The 19688-nt window shown below is 47.6% G+C and overlaps 1 protein-coding gene, 1 long non-coding RNA gene and 13 other non-coding genes across 15 annotated transcripts in view; all 15 read left to right on the top strand.

Moving 5' to 3' along the window:
- LOC148682295 (uncharacterized) overlaps nucleotides 1-19688 on the top strand; it is a 560329-nt gene that overhangs the window by 257552 nt on the left and 283089 nt on the right. The gene's annotated exons all lie outside the window — the stretch shown is intronic.
- znf1117 (zinc finger protein 1117) overlaps nucleotides 1-19688 on the top strand; it is a gene marked incomplete in the record, with an annotated part of 481533 nt that overhangs the window by 311925 nt on the left and 149920 nt on the right.
- trnan-guu (transfer RNA asparagine (anticodon GUU)) lies at nucleotides 3845-3918 on the top strand. Its single transcript has one exon. It is a non-coding gene; the product is annotated as a tRNA-Asn (tRNA).
- trnan-guu (transfer RNA asparagine (anticodon GUU)) lies at nucleotides 5525-5598 on the top strand. Its single transcript has one exon. It is a non-coding gene; the product is annotated as a tRNA-Asn (tRNA).
- Nucleotides 6371-6444, top strand: trnan-guu (transfer RNA asparagine (anticodon GUU)). The gene has a single exon. It is a non-coding gene; the product is annotated as a tRNA-Asn (tRNA).
- trnak-cuu (transfer RNA lysine (anticodon CUU)) lies at nucleotides 7466-7538 on the top strand. The gene has a single exon. It is a non-coding gene; the product is annotated as a tRNA-Lys (tRNA).
- Nucleotides 7647-7720, top strand: trnan-guu (transfer RNA asparagine (anticodon GUU)). The gene has a single exon. It is a non-coding gene; the product is annotated as a tRNA-Asn (tRNA).
- trnan-guu (transfer RNA asparagine (anticodon GUU)) lies at nucleotides 8917-8990 on the top strand. Its single transcript has one exon. It is a non-coding gene; the product is annotated as a tRNA-Asn (tRNA).
- trnan-guu (transfer RNA asparagine (anticodon GUU)) lies at nucleotides 11443-11516 on the top strand. The gene has a single exon. It is a non-coding gene; the product is annotated as a tRNA-Asn (tRNA).
- On the top strand, nucleotides 12721-12794 carry trnan-guu (transfer RNA asparagine (anticodon GUU)). Its single transcript has one exon. It is a non-coding gene; the product is annotated as a tRNA-Asn (tRNA).
- On the top strand, nucleotides 13996-14069 carry trnan-guu (transfer RNA asparagine (anticodon GUU)). The gene has a single exon. It is a non-coding gene; the product is annotated as a tRNA-Asn (tRNA).
- trnak-cuu (transfer RNA lysine (anticodon CUU)) lies at nucleotides 15939-16011 on the top strand. The gene has a single exon. It is a non-coding gene; the product is annotated as a tRNA-Lys (tRNA).
- trnan-guu (transfer RNA asparagine (anticodon GUU)) lies at nucleotides 16120-16193 on the top strand. Its single transcript has one exon. It is a non-coding gene; the product is annotated as a tRNA-Asn (tRNA).
- trnak-cuu (transfer RNA lysine (anticodon CUU)) lies at nucleotides 18063-18135 on the top strand. Its single transcript has one exon. It is a non-coding gene; the product is annotated as a tRNA-Lys (tRNA).
- trnan-guu (transfer RNA asparagine (anticodon GUU)) lies at nucleotides 18244-18317 on the top strand. Its single transcript has one exon. It is a non-coding gene; the product is annotated as a tRNA-Asn (tRNA).

Raw genomic sequence — 19688 nt, 5'->3', positions numbered from 1 at the left:
TCTACCACTGTAGGTGACTTTTCACTAAGTCTCTGTGGCGCAATCGGTTAGCGCGTTCGGCTGTTAACTGAAAGGTTGGTGGTTCAAGCCCACCTAGGGACGAATTAGGCAGTTTGCTGCCTTGCAACTGCTAACACATGCACTGGACATAGATCCTGGGCCACATTCTGTCCAGCGTTACAAGATGAAATCAGGATTTAGCAGAATATTGTCACGGGTAGGGAAGGTATTACTTGTAACAGTGTCTAGTTCTAGTGGGGAGTCCTCATCTGCCTGAATAGCTCAGTCGGTCGAGCATGATACACTTAATGTCAGGGTCGTGGGTTCGAGCCCCATGTTGGGCGTTTCTGTTACTTTTCTCTCTCTCTCTCAGCAAACTTACATTAGGGTTCATATAGCAGACCTTTTGAGACAAAGTTCCGCGTTTCTACCACTGTAGGTCATCTTTCACTAAGTCTCTGTGGCGCAATCGGTTAGCGCGTTCGGCTGTTAACTGAAAGCTTGGTGGTTGAAGCCCACCCAGGGACAAATTTGGCATTTTGCTGCCTTGCAACTGCTAAACCGTGCACTGGGCATATATCCTGGGCCACATTCTGTCCAGCGTTACAAGACGAAATCAGGATTTAGCAGAACATTGTCACGGGTAGGGAAGGTATTACTGTAAAGAGTGTTTAGCTCTTAAAAGTACATCTCATCAGCCCGGCTAGCTCAGTCGGTAGAGCATGAGACTCTTAATGTCAGGGTCGTGGGTTCGAGCCCCACGTTGGGTCTTCCTGTTACTTTTCTCTCTCTCTCCCAGCAAACTTACATTAGCATTCATGTAGCAGACTTTGAGACAAAGTTACGCGTTTCTACCACTGTAGGTGACTTTTCACTAAGTCTCTGTGGCGCAATCGGTTAGCGCGTTCGGCTGTTAACTGAAAGGTTGGTGGTTCAAGCCCACCTAGGGACGAATTAGGCAGTTTTCTGCCTTGCAACTGCTAACACATGCACTGGACATAGATCCTGGGCCACATTCTGTCCAGCGTTACAAGATGAAATCAGGATTTAGCAGAATATTGTCACGGGTAGGGAAGGTATTACTTGTAACAGTGTCTAGTTCTAGTGGGGAGTCCTCATCTGCCTGAATAGCTCAGTCGGTCGAGCATGATACACTTAATGTCAGGGTCGTGGGTTTGAGCCCCACTTTGGGCGTTTCTGTTACTTTTCTCTCTCTCAGCAAACTTACATTAGGGTTCATATTGCAGACCTTTTGAGACAAAGTTCCGTGTTTCTACCACTGTAGTTGACCTTTCACTAAGTCTCTGTGGCGCAATCGGTTAGCGCGTTTGGCTGTTGACTGAAAGGTTGGTGGTTGAAGCCCACCCAGGTACGAATTAGGCATTTTGCTGCCTTGCAACTGCTAACACGTGCACTGGACATAGATCCTGGGCCACATTCTGTCCAGCGTTACAAGATGAAATCAGGATTTAGCAGAAGATTGTCACGGGTAGGGAAGGTATTACTGTTAACAGTGTCTAGTTCTAGTGGGGACTTCTCATCCGCCTGGCTAGCTCAGTCGGTAGAGCATGAGACTCTTAATGTCAGGGTTGTGGGTTCGAGCCCCACGTTGGGCGTTCCTGTTACTTTTCTCTCTTTCTCTCAGCAAACTATCATTAGGGTTCATATAGCAGACCTTTTGAGACAAAGTTCCGTGTTTCTACCACTGTAGTTGACCTTTCACTAAGTCTTTGTGGCGCAATCGGTTAGCGCGTTTGGCTGTTGACTGAAAGGTTGGTGGTTGAAGCCCACCCAGGTACGAATTAAGCATTTTGCTGCCTTGCAACTGCTAACACGTGCACTGGACATAGATCCTGGGCCACATTCTGTCCAGCGTTACAAGACGAAATCAGGATTTAGCAGAACATTGTCACGGGTAGGGAAGGTATTACTGTAAAGAGTGTTTAGCTCTTAAAAGTTCATCTCATCAGCCCGGCTAACTCAGTCGGCTGAGCATGAGACTCTTAATGTCAGGGTTGTGGGTTTGAGCCCCACTTTGGGCGTTTCTGTTACTTTTCTCTCTCTCAGCAAACTTACATTAGGGTTCATATAGCAGACCTTTTGAGACAAAGTTCCGTGTTTCTACCACTGTAGTTGACCTTTCACTAAGTCTCTGTGGCGCAATCGGTTAGCGCGTTTGGCTGTTGACTGAAAGGTTGGTGGTTGAAGCCCACCCAGGTACGAATTAGGCATTTTGCTGCCTTGCAACTGCTAACACGTGCACTGGACATAGATCCTGGGCCACATTCTGTCCAGCGTTACAAGACGAAATCAGGATTTAGCAGAACATTGTCACGGGTAGGGAAGGTATTACTGTAAAGAGTGTTTAGCTCTTAAAAGTTCATCTCATCAGCCCGGCTAACTCAGTCGGTTGAGCATGAGACTCTTAATGTCAGGGTTGTGGGTTCGAGCCCCACGTTGGGCGTTCCTGTTACTTCTCTCTCTTTCTCTCAGCAAACTATCATTAGGGTTCATATAGCAGACCTTTTGAGACAAAGTTACGGGTTTCTACCACTGTAGGTCACCTTTCACTAAGTCTCTGTGGCGCAATCGGTTTGCGCGTTCGGCTGTTAACTGAAAGGTTGGTGGTTCAAGCCCACCCAGGCACGAATTAGGCATTTTGCTGCCTTGCAACTGCTAACACGTGCACTGGACATAGATCCTGGGCCACATTCTGTCCAGCGTTACAAGATGAAATCAGGATTTAGCAGAATATTGTCACGGGTAGGGAAGGTATTACTGTTAACAGTGTCTAGTTCTAGTGGGGACTTCTCATCCGCCTGGCTAGCTCAGTCGGTAGAGCATGAGACTCTTAATGTCAGGGTTGTGGGTTTGAGCCCCACGTTGGTCGTTTCTGTTACTTTTCTCTCTCTCTCTCAGCAAACTTACATTAGGGTTCATATAGCAGACCTTTTGAGACAAAGTTCCGCGTTTCTACCACTGTAGGTGACTTTTTACTAAGTCTCTTTGGCGCAATCTGTTAGCGCGTTCGGCTGTTGACTGAAAGGTTGGTGGTTGAAGCCCACCCAGGTACGAATTAGGCATTTTGCTGCCTTGCAACTGCTAACACGTGCACTGGACATAGATCCTGGGCCACATTCTGTCCAGCGTTACAAGACGAAATCAGGATTTAGCAGAACATTGTCACGGGTAGGGAAGGTATTACTGTAAAGAGTGTTTAGCTCTTAAAAGTTCATCTCATCAGCCCGGCTAGCTCAGTCGGTTGAGCATGAGACTCTTAATGTCAGGGTTGTGGGTTTGAGCCCCACGTTGGTCGTTTCTGTTACCTTTCTCTCAGCAAACTATCATTAGGGTTCATATAGCAGACCTTTTGAGACAAAGTTACGGGTTTCTACCACTGTAGGTCACCTTTCACTAAGTCTCTGTGGCGCAATCGGTTTGCGCGTTCGGCTGTTAACTGAAAGGTTGGTGGTTCAAGCCCACCCAGGCACGAATTAGGCATTTTGCTGCCTTGCAACTGCTAACACGTGCACTGGACATAGATCCTGGGCCACATTCTGTCCAGCGTTACAAGACGAAATCAGGATTTAGCAGAAGATTGTCACGGGTAGGGAAGGTATTACTGTAAACGGTTTCTGGTTCCTAAAACAGCTTCTCAGCAGCCCGGCTAGCTCAGTCGGTCGAGCATGATACACTTGATGTCAGGGTCGTGGGTTCGAGCCCCACGTTGGGCGTTCCTGTTACTTTTCTCTCTCTCTCTCAGCAAACTTACATTAGGGTTCATATAGCAGACCTTTTGAGACAAAGTTCCGCGTTTCTACCACTGTAGGTCACCTTTCACTAAGTCTCTGTGGCGCAATCGGTTAGCGCGTTCGGCTGTTAACTGAAAGGTTGGTGGTTCAAGCCCACCCAGGGACGAATTAGGCATTTTGCTGCCTTGCAACTGCTAACACGTGCACTGGACATAGATCCTGGGCCACATTCTGTCCAGCGTTACAAGATGAAATCAGGATTTAGCAGAATATTGTCACGGGTAGGGAAGGTATTACTGTTAACAGTGTCTAGTTCTAGTGGGGACTTCTCATCCGCCTGGCTAGCTCAGTCGGTAGAGCATGAGACTCTTAATGTCAGGGTTGTGGGTTTGAGCCCCACGTTGGTCGTTTCTGTTACTTTTCTCTCTCTCTCTCAGCAAACTTACATTAGGGTTCATATAGCAGACCTTTTGAGACAAAGTTCCGCGTTTTTACCACTGTAGGTGACTTTTTACTAAGTCTCTTTGGCGCAATCGGTTAGCGCGTTCGGCTGTTGACTGAAAGGTTGGTGGTTGAAGCCCACCCAGGTACGAATTAGGCATTTTGCTGCCTTGCAACTGCTAACACGTGCACTGGACATAGATCCTGGGCCACATTCTGTGCAGCGTTACAAGACGAAATCAGGATTTAGCAGAACATTGTCACGGGTAGGGAAGGTATTACTGTAAAGAGTGTTTAGCTCTTAAAAGTTCAGTCGGTTGAGCATGAGACTCTTAATGTCAGGGTTGTGGGTTCGAGCCCCACGTTGGGCGTTCCTGTTACTTTTCTCTCTTTCTCTCAGCAAACTATCATTAGGGTTCATATAGCAGACCTTTTGAGACAAAGTTACGGGTTTCTACCACTGTAGGTCACCTTTCACTAAGTCTCTGTGGCGCAATCGGTTTGCGCGTTCGGCTGTTAACTGAAAGGTTGGTGGTTCAAGCCCACCCAGGCACGAATGAGGCATTTTGCTGCCTTGCAACTGCTAACACGTGCACTGGACATAGATCCTGGGCCACATTCTGTCCAGCGTTACAAGATGAAATCAGGATTTAGCAGAAGATTGTCACGGGTAGGGAAGGTATTACTGTAAACGGTTTCTGGTTCCTAAAAGAGCTTCTCATCAGCCCGGCTAGCTTAGTCGGTAGAGCATGAGACTCTTAATCTCAGGGTCGTGGGTTCGACCCCCACGTTGGGCGTTCCTATTACTTTTCTCTCTCTCTCCCAGAAAACTTACATAAGGGTTCATGTAGCAGACTTTGAGACAAAGTTACGCGTTTCTACCACTGTAGGTGACTTTTCACTAAGTCTCTGTGTCGCAATCGGTTAGCGCGTTCGGCTGTTAACTGAAAGGTTGGTGGTTCAAGCCCACCCAGGGACGAATTAGGCAGTTTGCTGCCTTGCAACTGCTAAAACATGCACTGGACATAGATCCTGGGCCACATTCTGTCCAGCGTTACAAGATGAAATCAGGATTTAGCAGAATATTGTCACGGGTAGGGAAGGTATTACTGTTAACAGTGTCTAGTTCTAGTGGGGAGTCCTCATCTGCCTGGCTAGCTCAGTCGGTCGAGCATGATACACTTAAAGTCAGGGTCTTGGGTTCGAGCCCCACGTTGGGCGTTTCTGTTACTTTTCTCTCTCTCTCTCAGCAAACTTACATTAGGGTTCATATAGCAGACCTTTTGAGACAAAGTTCCGCGTTTCTACCACTGTAGGTCACCTTTCACTAAGTCTCTGTGGCGCAATCGGTTAGCGCGTTCGGCTGTTAACTGAAAGGTTGGTGGTTCAAGCCCACCCAGGGACGAATTAGGCAGTTTGCTGCCTTGCAACTGCTAACACATGCACTGGACATAGATCCTGGGCCACATTCTGTCCAGCGTTACAAGATGAAATCAGGATTTAGCAGAATATTGTCACGGGTAGGGAAGGTATTACTGTTAACAGTGTCTAGTTCTAGTGGGGACACCTCATCTGCCTGGCTAGCTCAGTCTGTAGAGCATGAGACTCTTAATGTCAGGGTCGTGGGTTTGAGCCCCACTTTGGGCGTTTCTGTTACTTTTCTCTCTCTCAGCAAACTTACATTAGGGTTCATATTGCAGACCTTTTGAGACAAAGTTCCGTGTTTCTACCACTGTAGTTGACCTTTCACTAAGTCTCTGTGGCGCAATCGGTTAGCGCGTTTGGCTGTTGACTGAAAGGTTGGTGGTTGAAGCCCACCCAGGTACGAATTAGGCATTTTGCTGCCTTGCAACTGCTAACACGTGCACTGGACATAGATCCTGGGCCACATTCTGTCCAGCGTTACAAGACGAAATCAGGATTTAGCAGAACATTGTCACGGGTAGGGAAGGTATTACTGTAAACGGTTTCTGGTTCCTAAAAGAGCTTCTCATCAGCCCGGTTAGCTCAGTCGGTAGAGCATGAGACTCTTAATCTCAGGGTCGTGGGTTCGAGCCCCACGTTGGGCGTTCCTGTTACTTTTCTCTCTCACTCCCAGCAAACTTACATAAGGTTTAATATAGCAGACTTTGAGACAAAGTTACGCGTTTCTACCACTGTAGGTGACTTTTCACTAAGTCTCTGTGGCGCAATCGGTTAGCGCGTTCGGCTGTTAACTGAAAGGTTGGTGGTTCAAGCCCACCCAGGGACGAATTAGGCATTTTGCTGCCTTGCAACTGCTAACACGTGCACTGGACATAGATCCTGGGCCACATTCTGTCCAGCGTTACAAGATGAAATCAGGATTTAGCAGAATATTGTCACGGGTAGGGAAGGTATTACTGTTAACAGTGTCTGGTTCCTAAAAGAGCTTCTCATCAGCCCGGCTAGCTCAGTCGGTAGAGCATGAGACTCTTAATCTCAGGGTTGTGGGTTTGAGCCCCACGTTGGTCGTTTCTGTTACTTTTCTCTCCCTCTCTCAGCAAACTTACATTAGGGTTCATATAGCAGACCTTTTGAGACAAAGTTCCGCGTTTCTACCACTGTAGGTGACTTTTTACTAAGTCTCTTTGGCGCAATCTGTTAGCGCGTTCGGCTGTTGACTGAAAGGTTGGTGGTTGAAGCCCACCCAGGTACGAATTAGGCATTTTGCTGCCTTGCAACTGCTAACACGTGCACTGGACATAGATCCTGGGCCACATTCTGTCCAGCGTTACAAGACGAAATCAGGATTTAGCAGAACTTTGTCACGGGTAGGGAAGGTATTACTGTAAAGAGTGTTTAGCTCTTAAAAGTTCATCTCATCAGCCCGGCTAGCTCAGTCGCTTGAGCATGAGACTCTTAATGTCAGGGTTGTGGGTTCGAGCCCCACGTTGGGCGTTCCTGTTACTTTTCTCTCTTTCTCTCACAAAACTATCATTAGGGTTCATATAGCAGACCTTTTGAGACAAAGTTACGGGTTTCTACCACTGTAGGTCACCTTTCACTAAGTCTCTGTGGCGCAATCGGTTAGCGCGTTTGGCTGTTGACTGAAAGGTTGGTGGTTGAAGCCCACCCAGGTACGAATTAGACATTTTGCTGCCTTGCAACTGCTAACACGTGCACTGGACATAGATCCTGGGCCACATTCTGTCCAGCGTTACAAGACGAAATTAGGATTTAGCAGAACATTGTCACGGGTAGGGAAGGTATTACTGTAAACGGTTTCTGGTTCCTAAAAGAGCTTCTCATCAGCCCGGCTAGCTCAGTCGGTAGAGCATGAGACTCTTAATCTCAGGGTCGTGGGTTCGAGCCCCATGTTGGGCGTTCCTGTTACTTTTCTCTCTCTCTCCCAGCAAACTTACATAAGGTTTAATATAGCAGACTTTGAGACAAAGTTACGCGTTTCTACCACTGTAGGTGACTTTTCACTAAGTCTCTGTGGCGCAATCGGTTAGCGCGTTCGGCTGTTAACTGAAAGGTTGGTGGTTCAAGCCCACCCAGGGACGAATTAGGCATTTTGCTGCCTTGCAACTGCTAACACGTGCACTGGACATAGATCCTGGGCCACATTCTGTCCAGCGTTACAAGATGAAATCAGGATTTAGCAGAATATTGTCACGGGTAGGGAAGGTATTACTGTTAACAGTGTCTAGTTCTAGTGGGGACTTCTCATCCGCCTGGCTAGCTCAGTCGGTAGAGCATGAGACTCTTAATGTCAGGGTTGTGGGTTTGAGCCCCACGTTGGTCGTTTCTGTTACTTTTCTCTCTCTCTCTCAGCAAACTTACATTAGGGTTCATATAGCAGACCTTTTGAGACAAAGTTCCGCGTTTCTACCACTGTAGGTGACTTTTTACTAAGTCTCTTTGGCGCAATCTGTTAGCGCGTTCGGCTGTTGACTGAAAGGTTGGTGGTTGAAGCCCACCCAGGTACGAATTAGGCATTTTGCTGCCTTGCAACTGCTAACACGTGCACTGGACATAGATCCTGGGCCACATTCTGTCCAGCGTTACAAGACGAAATCAGGATTTAGCAGAACATTGTCACGGGTAGGGAAGGTATTACTGTAAAGAGTGTTTAGCTCTTAAAAGTTCATCTCATCAGCCCGGCTAGCTCAGTCGGTTGAGCATGAGACTCTTAATGTCAGGGTTGTGGGTTTGAGCCCCACGTTGGTCGTTTCTGTTACCTTTCTCTCAGCAAACTATCATTAGGGTTCATATAGCAGACCTTTTGAGACAAAGTTACGGGTTTCTACCACTGTAGGTCACCTTTCACTAAGTCTCTGTGGCGCAATCGGTTTGCGCGTTCGGCTGTTAACTGAAAGGTTGGTGGTTCAAGCCCACCCAGGCACGAATTAGGCATTTTGCTGCCTTGCAACTGCTAACACGTGCACTGGACATAGATCCTGGGCCACATTCTGTCCAGCGTTACAAGACGAAATCAGGATTTAGCAGAAGATTGTCACGGGTAGGGAAGGTATTACTGCAAACGGTTTCTGGTTCCTAAAAGAGCTTCTCATCAGCCCGGCTAGCTCAGTCGGTCGAGCATGATACACTTGATGTCAGGGTCGTGGGTTCGAGCCCCACGTTGGGCGTTCCTGTTACTTTTCTCTCTCTCTCTCAGCAAACTTACATTAGGGTTCATATAGCAGACCTTTTGAGACAAAGTTCCGCGTTTCTACCACTGTAGGTCACCTTTCACTAAGTCTCTGTGGCGCAATTGGTTAGCGCGTTCGGCTGTTAACTGAAAGGTTGGTGGTTCAAGCCCACCCAGGGACGAATTAGGCATTTTGCTGCCTTGCAACTGCTAACACGTGCACTGGACATAGATCCTGGGCCACATTCTGTCCAGCGTTACAAGATGAAATCAGGATTTAGCAGAATATTGTCACGGGTAGGGAAGGTATTACTGTTAACAGTGTCTAGTTCTAGTGGGGACTTCTCATCCGCCTGGCTAGCTCAGTCGGTAGAGCATGAGACTCTTAATGTCAGGGTTGTGGGTTTGAGCCCCACGTTGGTCGTTTCTGTTACTTTTCTCTCTCTCTCTCAGCAAACTTACATTAGGGTTCATATAGCAGACCTTTTGAGACAAAGTTCCGCGTTTTTACCACTGTAGGTGACTTTTTACTAAGTCTCTTTGGCGCAATCGGTTAGCGCGTTCGGCTGTTGACTGAAAGGTTGGTGGTTGAAGCCCACCCAGGTACGAATTAGGCATTTTGCTGCCTTGCAACTGCTAACACGTGCACTGGACATAGATCCTGGGCCACATTCTGTGCAGCGTTACAAGACGAAATCAGGATTTAGCAGAACATTGTCACGGGTAGGGAAGGTATTACTGTAAAGAGTGTTTAGCTCTTAAAAGTTCAGTCGGTTGAGCATGAGACTCTTAATGTCAGGGTTGTGGGTTCGAGCCCCACGTTGGGCGTTCCTGTTACTTTTCTCTCTTTCTCTCAGCAAACTATCATTAGGGTTCATATAGCAGACCTTTTGAGACAAAGTTACGGGTTTCTACCACTGTAGGTCACCTTTCACTAAGTCTCTGTGGCGCAATCGGTTTGCGCGATCGGCTGTTAACTGAAAGGTTGGTGGTTCAAGCCCACCCAGGCACGAATGAGGCATTTTGCTGCCTTGCAACTGCTAACACGTGCACTGGACATAGATCCTGGGCCACATTCTGTCCAGCGTTACAAGATGAAATCAGGATTTAGCAGAAGATTGTCACGGGTAGGGAAGGTATTACTGTAAACGGTTTCTGGTTCCTAAAAGAGCTTCTCATCAGCCCGGCTAGCTTAGTCGGTAGAGCATGAGACTCTTAATCTCAGGGTCGTGGGTTCGACCCCCACGTTGGGCGTTCCTATTACTTTTCTCTCTCTCTCCCAGCAAACTTACATAAGGGTTCATGTAGCAGACTTTGAGACAAAGTTACGCGTTTCTACCACTGTAGGTGACTTTTCACTAAGTCTCTGTGTTGCAATCGGTTAGCGCGTTCGGCTGTTAACTGAAAGGTTGGTGGTTCAAGCCCACCCAGGGACGAATTAGGCAGTTTGCTGCCTTGCAACTGCTAACACATGCACTGGACATAGATCCTGGGCCACATTCTGTCCAGCGTTACAAGATGAAATCAGGATTTAGCAGAATATTGTCACGGGTAGGGAAGGTATTACTGTTAACAGTGTCTAGTTCTAGTGGGGAGTCCTCATCTGCCTGGCTAGCTCAGTCGGTCGAGCATGATACACTTAAAGTCAGGGTCGTGGGTTCGAGCCCCACGTTGGGCGTTTCTGTTACTTTTCTCTCTCTCTCTCAGCAAACTTACATTAGGGTTCATATAGCAGACCTTTTGAGACAAAGTTCCGCGTTTCTACCACTGTAGGTCACCTTTCACTAAGTCTCTGTGGCGCAATCGGTTAGCGCGTTCGGCTGTTAACTGAAAGGTTGGTGGTTCAAGCCCAACCAGGGACGAATTAGGCAGTTTGCTGCCTTGCAACTGCTAACACATGCACTGGACATAGATCCTGGGCCACATTCTGTCCAGCGTTACAAGATGAAATCAGGATTTAGCAGAATATTGTCACGGGTAGGGAAGGTATTACTGTTAACAGTGTCTAGTTCTAGTGGGGACACCTCATCTGCCTGGCTAGCTCAGTCTGTAGAGCATGAGACTCTTAATGTATGGGTCGTGGGTTTGAGCCCCACTTTGGGCGTTTCTGTTACTTTTCTCTCTCTCAGCAAACTTACATTAGGGTTCATATTGCAGACCTTTTGAGACAAAGTTCCGTGTTTCTACCACTGTAGTTGACCTTTCACTAAGTCTCTGTGGCGCAATCGGTTAGCGCGTTTGGCTGTTGACTGAAAGGTTGGTGGTTGAAGCCCACCCAGGTACGAATTAGGCATTTTGCTGCCTTGCAACTGCTAACACGTGCACTGGACATAGATCCTGGGCCACATTCTGTCCAGCGTTACAAGACGAAATCAGGATTTAGCAGAACATTGTCACGGGTAGGGAAGGTATTACTGTAAACGGTTTCTGGTTCCTAAAAGAGCTTCTCATCAGCCCGGTTAGCTCAGTCGGTAGAGCATGAGACTCTTAATCTCAGGGTCGTGGGTTCGAGCCCCACGTTGGGCGTTCCTGTTACTTTTCTCTCTCACTCCCAGCAAACTTACATAAGGTTTAATATAGCAGACTTTGAGACAAAGTTACGCGTTTCTACCACTGTAGGTGACTTTTCACTAAGTCTCTGTGGCGCAATCGGTTAGCGCGTTCGGCTGTTAACTGAAAGGTTGGTGGTTCAAGCCCACCCAGGGACGAATTAGGCATTTTGCTGCCTTGCAACTGCTAACACGTGCACTGGACATAGATCCTGGGCCACATTCTGTCCAGCGTTACAAGATGAAATCAGGATTTAGCAGAATATTGTCACGGGTAGGGAAGGTATTACTGTTAACAGTGTCTAGTTCTAGTGGGGACTTCTCATCCGCCTGGCTAGCTCAGTCGGTAGAGCATGAGACTCTTAATCTCAGGGTTGTGGGTTTGAGCCCCACGTTGGTCGTTTCTGTTACTTTTTTCTCCCTCTCTCAGCAAACTTACATTAGGGTTCATATAGCAGACCTTTTGAGACAAAGTTCCGCGTTTCTACCACTGTAGGTGACTTTTTACTAAGTCTCTTTGGCGCAATCTGTTAGCGCGTTCGGCTGTTGACTGAAAGGTTGGTGGTTGAAGCCCACCCAGGTACGAATTAGGCATTTTGCTGCCTTGCAACTGCTAACACGTGCACTGGACATAGATCCTGGGCCACATTCTGTCCAGCGTTACAAGACGAAATCAGGATTTAGCAGAACTTTGTCACGGGTAGGGAAGGTATTACTGTAAAGAGTGTTTAGCTCTTAAAAGTTCATCTCATCAGCCCGGCTAGCTCAGTCGCTTGAGCATGAGACTCTTAATGTCAGGGTTGAGGGTTCGAGCCCCACGTTGGGCGTTCCTGTTACTTTTCTCTCTTTCTCTCACAAAACTATCATTAGGGTTCATATAGCAGACCTTTTGAGACAAAGTTACGGGTTTCTACCACTGTAGGTCACCTTTCACTAAGTCTCTGTGGCGCAATCGGTTTGCGCGTTCGGCTGTTAACTGAAAGGTTGGTGGTTCAAGCCCACCCAGGCACGAATTAGGCATTTTGCTGCCTTGCAACTGCTAACACGTGCACTGGACATAGATCCTGGGCCACATTCTGTCCAGCGTTACAAGACGAAATCAGGATGTAGCAGAAGATTGTCACGGGTAGGGAAGGTATTACTGTAAACGGTTTCTGGTTCCTAAAAGAGCTTCTCATCAGCCCGGCTAGCTCAGTCGGTCGAGCATGATACACTTGATGTCAGGGTCGTGGGTTCGAGCCCCACGTTGGGCGTTTCTGTTACTTTTCTCTCTCTCTCTCAGCAAACTTACATTAGGGTTCATATAGCAGACCTTTTGAGACAAAGTTCCGCGTTTCTACCACTGTAGGTGACTTTTTACTAAGTCTCTGTGGCGCAATCGGTTAGCGCGTTCGGCTGTTAACTGAAAGGTTGGTGGTTCAAGCCCACCCAGGGACGAATTAGGCATTTTGCTGCCTTGCAACTGCTAACACGTGCACTGGACATAGATCCTGGGCCACATTCTGTCCAGCGTTACAAGATGAAATCAGGATTTAGCAGAATATTTTCACGGGTAGGGAAGGTATTACTGTAAAGAGTGTTTAGCTCTTTAAAGTTCATCTCATCAGCCCGGCTAGCTCAGTCGGTAGAGCATGAGACTCTTTATCTCAGGGTCGTGGGTTTGAGCCCCACGTTGGGCGTTCCTGTACTTTTCTCTCTCTCTCCCAGCAAACTTACATAAGGGTTCATGTAGCAGACTTTGAGACAAAGTTACGCGTTTCTACCACTGTAGGTCACCTTTCAATAAGTCTCTGTGGCGCAATCGGTTAGCGCATTTAGCTGTTGACTGAAAGGTTGGTGGTTGAAGCCCACCCAGGTACGAATTAGGCATTTTGCTGCCTTGCAACTGCTAACACGTGCACTGGACATAGATCCTGGGCCACATTCTGTCCAGCGTTACAAGACGAAATCAGGATTTAGCAGAATATTTTCACGGGTAGGGAAGGTATTACTGTAAACAGTGTTTAGCTCTTAAAAGTTCATCTCATCAGCCCGGCTAGCTCAGTCGGTTGAGCATGAGACTCTTAATGTCAGGGTTGTGGGTTCGAGCCCCACGTTGGGCGTTCCTGTTATTTTTCTCTCTTTCTCTCAGCAAACTATCATTAGGGTTCATATAGCAGACCTTTTGAGACAAAGTTATGGGTTTCTACCACTGTAGGTCACCTTTCACTAAGTCTCTGTGGCGCAATCGGTTTGCGCGTTCGGCTGTTAACTGAAAGGTTGGTGGTTCAAGCCCACCCAGGCACGAATTAGGCATTTTGCTGCCTTGCAACTGCTAACACGTGCACTGGACATAGATCCTGGGCCACATTCTGTCCAGCGTTACAAGACGAAATCAGGATTTAGCAGAAGATTGTCACGGGTAGGGAAGGTATTACTGTAAACGGTTTCTGGTTCCTAAAAGAGCTTCTCATCAGCCCGGCTAGCTCAGTCGGTCGAGCATGATACACTTGATGTCAGGGTCGTGGGTTCGAGCCCCACGTTGGGCGTTTCTGTTACTTTTCTCTCTCTCTCTCAGCAAACTTACATTAGGGTTCATATAGCAGACCTTTTGAGACAAAGTTCCGCGTTTCTACCACTGTAGGTCACCTTTCACTAAGTCTCTGTGGCGCAATCGGTTAGCGCGTTCGGCTGTTAACTGAAAGGTTGGTGGTTCAAGCCCACCCAGGGACGAATTAGGCATTTTGCTGCCTTGCAACTGCTAACACGTGCACTGGACATAGATCCTGGGCCACATTCTGTCCAGCGTTACAAGATGAAATCAGGATTTAGCAGAATATTGTCACGGGTAGGGAAGGTATTACTGTTAACAGTGTCTAGTTCTAGTGGGGACTTCTCATCCGCCTGGCTAGCTCAGTCGGTAGAGCATGAGACTCTTAATGTCAGGGTTGTGGGTTTGAGCCCCACGTTGGTCGTTTCTGTTACTTTTCTCTCTCTCTCTCAGCAAACTTACATTAGGGTTCATATAGCAGACCTTTTGAGACAAAGTTCCGCGTTTCTACCACTGTAGGTGACTTTTTACTAAGTCTCTTTGGCGCAATCGGTTAGCGCGTTCGGCTGTTGACTGAAAGGTTGGTGGTTGAAGCCCACCCAGGTACGAATTAGGCATTTTGCTGCCTTGCAACTGCTAACACGTGCACTGGACATAGATCCTGGGCCACATTCTGTGCAGCGTTACAAGACGAAATCAGGATTTAGCAGAACATTGTCACGGGTAGGGAAGGTATTACTGTAAAGAGTGTTTAGCTCTTAAATGTTCATCTCATCAGCCCGGCTAGCTCAGTCGGTTGAGCATGAGACTCTTAATGTCAGGGTTGTGGGTTCGAGCCCCACGTTGGGCGTTCCTGTTACTTTTCTCTCTTTCTCTCAGCAAACTATCATTAGGGTTCATATAGCAGACCTTTTGAGACAAAGTTACGGGTTTCTACCACTGTAGGTCACCTTTCACTAAGTCTCTGTGGCGCAATCGGTTTGCGCGTTCGGCTGTTAACTGAAAGGTTGGTGGTTCAAGCCCACCCAGGCACGAATTAGGCATTTTGCTGCCTTGCAACTGCTAACACGTGCACTGGACATAGATCCTGGGCCACATTCTGTCCAGCGTTACAAGACGAAATCAGGATTTAGCAGAACATTGTCACGGGTAGGGAAGGTATTACTGTAAAGAGTGTTTAGCTCTTAAATGTTCAACTCATCAGCCCGGCTAGCTCAGTCGGTAGCGTATGAGACTCTTAATGTCAGGGTCGTGGGTTCGAGCCCCACGTTGGGCGTTCCTGTTACTTTTCTCTCTCTCTCCCAGCAAACTTACATAAGGTTTAATATAGCAGACTTTGAGACAAAGTTACGCGTTTCCACCACTGTAGGTGACTTTTCCCTAACTCTCTGTGGCGCAATCGGTTAGCACGTTCGGCTGTTAACTGTTAGGTTGGTGGTTCAAGTCTACCCAAGGACGAATTAGGCATTTTGCTGCCTTGCAACTGCTAACACGTGCACTGGACATAGATCCTGGGCCACATTCTGTCCAGCGTTACAAGACGAAATCAGGATTTAGCAGAATATTTTCACGGGTAGGGAAGGTATTACTGTAAAGAGTGTTTAGCTCTTAAAAGGTCATCTCATCAGCCCGGCTAGCTCAGTCGGTAGAGCATGAGACTCTTAATGTCAGGGTTGTGGGTTCGAGCCCTACGTTGGGTCTTCCTGTTACTTTTCTCTCTCTCTCCCAGCAAACTTACATTAGCGTTCATGTAGCAGACTTTGAGACAAAGTTACGCGTTTCTACCACTGTAGGTGACTTTTCACTAAGTCTCTGTGGTGCAATCGGTTAGCGCGTTAGGCTGTTAACTGAAAGGTTGGTGGTTGAAGCCCACCCAGAGACGAATTAGGCATTTTGCTGCCTTGCAACTGCTAAACCGTGCACTGGGCATATATCCTGGGCCACATTCTGTCCAGCGTTACAAGATGAAATCAGGATTTAGCAGAAGATTGTCACGGGTAGGGAAGGTATTACTGTAAACGGTTTCTGGTTCCTAAAAGAGCTTCTCATCAGCCCGGCTAGCTCAGTCGGTAGAGCATGAGACTCTTAATCTCAGGGTCGTGGGTTCGAGCCCCACGTTGGGCGTTCCTGTTTTTTTTCTCTCTCTCTCCCAGCAAACTTACATAAGGTTTAATATAGCAGACTTTGAGACAAAGTTACGCGTTTCTACCACTGTAGGTGACTTTTCACTAAGTCTCTGTGGCGCAATCGGTTAGCGCGTTCGGCTGTTAACTGAAAGGTTGGTGGTTCAAGCCCACCCAGGGACGAATTAGGCATTTTGCTGCCTTGCAACTGCTAACACGTGCACTGGACATAGATCCTGGGCCACATTCTGTCCAGCGTTACAAGATGAAATCAGGATTTAGCAGAAGATTGTCACGGGTAGGGAAGGTATTACTGTTAACAGTGTCTAGTTCTAGTGGGGAGTCCTCATCTGCCTGGCTAGCTCAGTCGGTCGAGCATGATACACTTAATGTCAGGGTCGTGGGTTCGAGCCCCACGTTGGGCGTTTCTGTTACTTTTCTCTCTCTCTCTCAGCAAACTTACATTAGGGTTCATATAGCAGACCTTTTGAGACAAAGTTCCGCGTTTCTACCACTGTAGGTGACTTTTTACTAAGTCTCTTTGGCGCAATCGGTTAGCGCGTTCGGCTGTTGACTGAAAGGTTGGTGGTTGAAGCCCACCCAGGTACGAATTAGGCATTTTGCTGCCTTGCAACTGCTAACACGTGCACTGGACATAGATCCTGGGCCACATTCTGTGCAGCGTTACAAGACGAAATCAGGATTTAGCAGAACATTGTCACGGGTAGGGAAGGTATTACTGTAAAGAGTGTTTAGCTCTTAAATGTTCATCTCATCAGCCCGGCTAGCTCAGTCGGTTGAGCATGAGACTCTTAATGTCAGGGTTGTGGGTTCGAGCCCCACGTTGGGCGTTCCTGTTACTTTTCTCTCTTTCTCTCAGCAAACTATCATTAGGGTTCATATAGCAGACCTTTTGAGACAAAGTTACGGGTTTCTACCACTGTAGGTCACCTTTCACTAAGTCTCTGTGGCGCAATCGGTTTGCGCGTTCGGCTGTTAACTGAAAGGTTGGTGGTTCAAGCCCACCCAGGCACGAATTAGGCATTTTGCTGCCTTGCAACTGCTAACACGTGCACTGGACATAGATCCTGGGCCACATTCTGTCCAGCGTTACAAGACGAAATCAGGATTTAGCAGAACATTGTCACGGGTAGGGAAGGTATTACTGTAAAGAGTGTTTAGCTCTTAAATGTTCAACTCATCAGCCCGGCTAGCTCAGTCGGTAGCGTATGAGACTCTTAATGTCAGGGTCGTGGGTTCGAGCCCCACGTTGGGCGTTCCTGTTACTTTTCTCTCTCTCTCCCAGCAAACTTACATAAGGTTTAATATAGCAGACTTTGAGACAAAGTTACGCGTTTCCACCACTGTAGGTGACTTTTCCCTAACTCTCTGTGGCGCAATCGGTTAGCACGTTCGGCTGTTAACTGTTAGGTTGGTGGTTCAAGTCTACCCAAGGACGAATTAGGCATTTTGCTGCCTTGCAACTGCTAACACGTGCACTGGACATAGATCCTGGGCCACATTCTGTCCAGCGTTACAAGACGAAATCAGGATTTAGCAGAATATTTTCACGGGTAGGGAAGGTATTACTGTAAAGAGTGTTTAGCTCTTAAAAGGTCATCTCATCAGCCCGGCTAGCTCAGTCGGTAGAGCATGAGACTCTTAATGTCAGGGTTGTGGGTTCGAGCCCTACGTTGGGTCTTCCTGTTACTTTTCTCTCTCTCTCCCAGCAAACTTACATTAGCGTTCATGTAGCAGACTTTGAGACAAAGTTACGCGTTTCTACCACTGTAGGTGACTTTTCACTAAGTCTCTGTGGTGCAATCGGTTAGCGCGTTAGGCTGTTAACTGAAAGGTTGGTGGTTGAAGCCCACCCAGAGACGAATTAGGCATTTTGCTGCCTTGCAACTGCTAAACCGTGCACTGGGCATATATCCTGGGCCACATTCTGTCCAGCGTTACAAGATGAAATCAGGATTTAGCAGAAGATTGTCACGGGTAGGGAAGGTATTACTGTAAACGGTTTCTGGTTCCTAAAAGAGCTTCTCATCAGCCCGGCTAGCTCAGTCGGTAGAGCATGAGACTCTTAATCTCAGGGTCGTGGGTTCGAGCCCCACGTTGGGCGTTCCTGTTTCTTTTCTCTCTCTCTCCCAGCAAACTTACATAAGGTTTAATATAGCAGACTTTGAGACAAAGTTACGTGTTTCTACCACTGTAGGTGACTTTTCACTAAGTCTCTGTGGCGCAATCGGTTAGCGCGTTCGGCTGTTAACTGAAAGGTTGGTGGTTCAAGCCCACCCAGGGACGAATTAGGCATTTTGCTGCCTTGCAACTGCTAACACGTGCACTGGACATAGATCCTGGGCCACATTCTGTCCAGCGTTACAAGATGAAATCAGGATTTAGCAGAAGATTGTCACGGGTAGGGAAGGTATTACTGTTAACAGTGTCTAGTTCTAGTGGGGAGTCCTCATCTGCCTGGCTAGCTCAGTCGGTCGAGCATGATACACTTAATGTCAGGGTCGTGGGTTCGAGCCCCACGTTGGGCGTTTCTGTTACTTTTCTCTCTCTCTCTCAGCAAACTTACATTAGGGTTCATATAGCAGACCTTTTGAGACAAAGTTCCGCGTTTCTACCACTGTAGGTGACTTTTTACTAAGTCTCTTTGGCGCAATCGGTTAGCGCGTTCGGCTGTTGACTGAAAGGTTGGTGGTTGAAGCCCACCCAGGTACGAATTAGGCATTTTGCTGCCTTGCAACTGCTAACACGTGCACTGGACATAGATCCTGGGCCACATTCTGTCCAGCGTTACAAGACGAAATCAGGATTTAGCAGAAGATTGTCACGGGTAGGGAAGGTATTACTGTAAACGGTTTCTGGTTCCTAAAAGAGCTTCTCATCAGCCCGGCTAGCTCAGACGGTTGAGCATGAGACTCTTAATGTCAGGGTTGTGGGTTCGAGCCCCACGTTGGGCGTTCCTGTTACTTTTCTCTCTTTCTCTCAGCAAACTATCATTAGGCTTCATATAGCAGACTTTTTGAGACAAAGTTCCGCGTTTCTACCACTGTAGGTGACCTTTCACTAAGTCTCTGTGGCGCAATCGGTTTGCGCGTTCGGCTGTTAACTGAAAGGTTGGTGGTTCAAGCCCACCCAGGCACGAATTAGGCATTTTGCTGCCTTGCAACTGCTAACACGTGCACTGGACATAGATCCTGGGCCACATTCTGTCCAGCGTTACAAGACGAAATCAGGATTTAGCAGAGTATTGTCACGAGTAGGGAAGGTATTACTGTAAACAGTGTTTAGCTCTTAAAAGTTCATCTCATCAGCCTGGCTAGCTCAGTCGGTAGAGCATGAGACTCTTAATGTCAGGGTTGTAGGTTTGAGCCCCACGTTGGGCGTTCCTGTTATTTTTCTCTCTCTCTCCCAGTAAACTTACATTAGGGTTCATGTAGCAGACTTTGAGACAAAGTTCCGCGTTTCTACCACTGTAGGTGACCTTTCACTAAGTCTCTGTAGCGCAATTGGTTAGCGTGTTCGGCTGTTAACTGAAAGGTTGGTGGTTCAAGCCCACCCAGGGACGAATTAGGCATTTTGCTGCCTTGCAACTGCTAACACGTGCACTGGACATAGATCCTGGGCCACATTCTGTCCAGCGTTACAAGATGAAATCAGGAT

This window comes from Danio rerio, chromosome 4, assembly GCF_052040795.2.
Source record: "Danio rerio strain M-AB ecotype USA chromosome 4, GRCz13ab, whole genome shotgun sequence".
Lineage (NCBI taxonomy): Eukaryota > Metazoa > Chordata > Actinopteri > Cypriniformes > Danionidae > Danio > Danio rerio.
The sequence above is the reverse complement of the archived record's forward strand: the minus strand, read 5'-3'. Positions and strand labels throughout refer to the sequence as shown.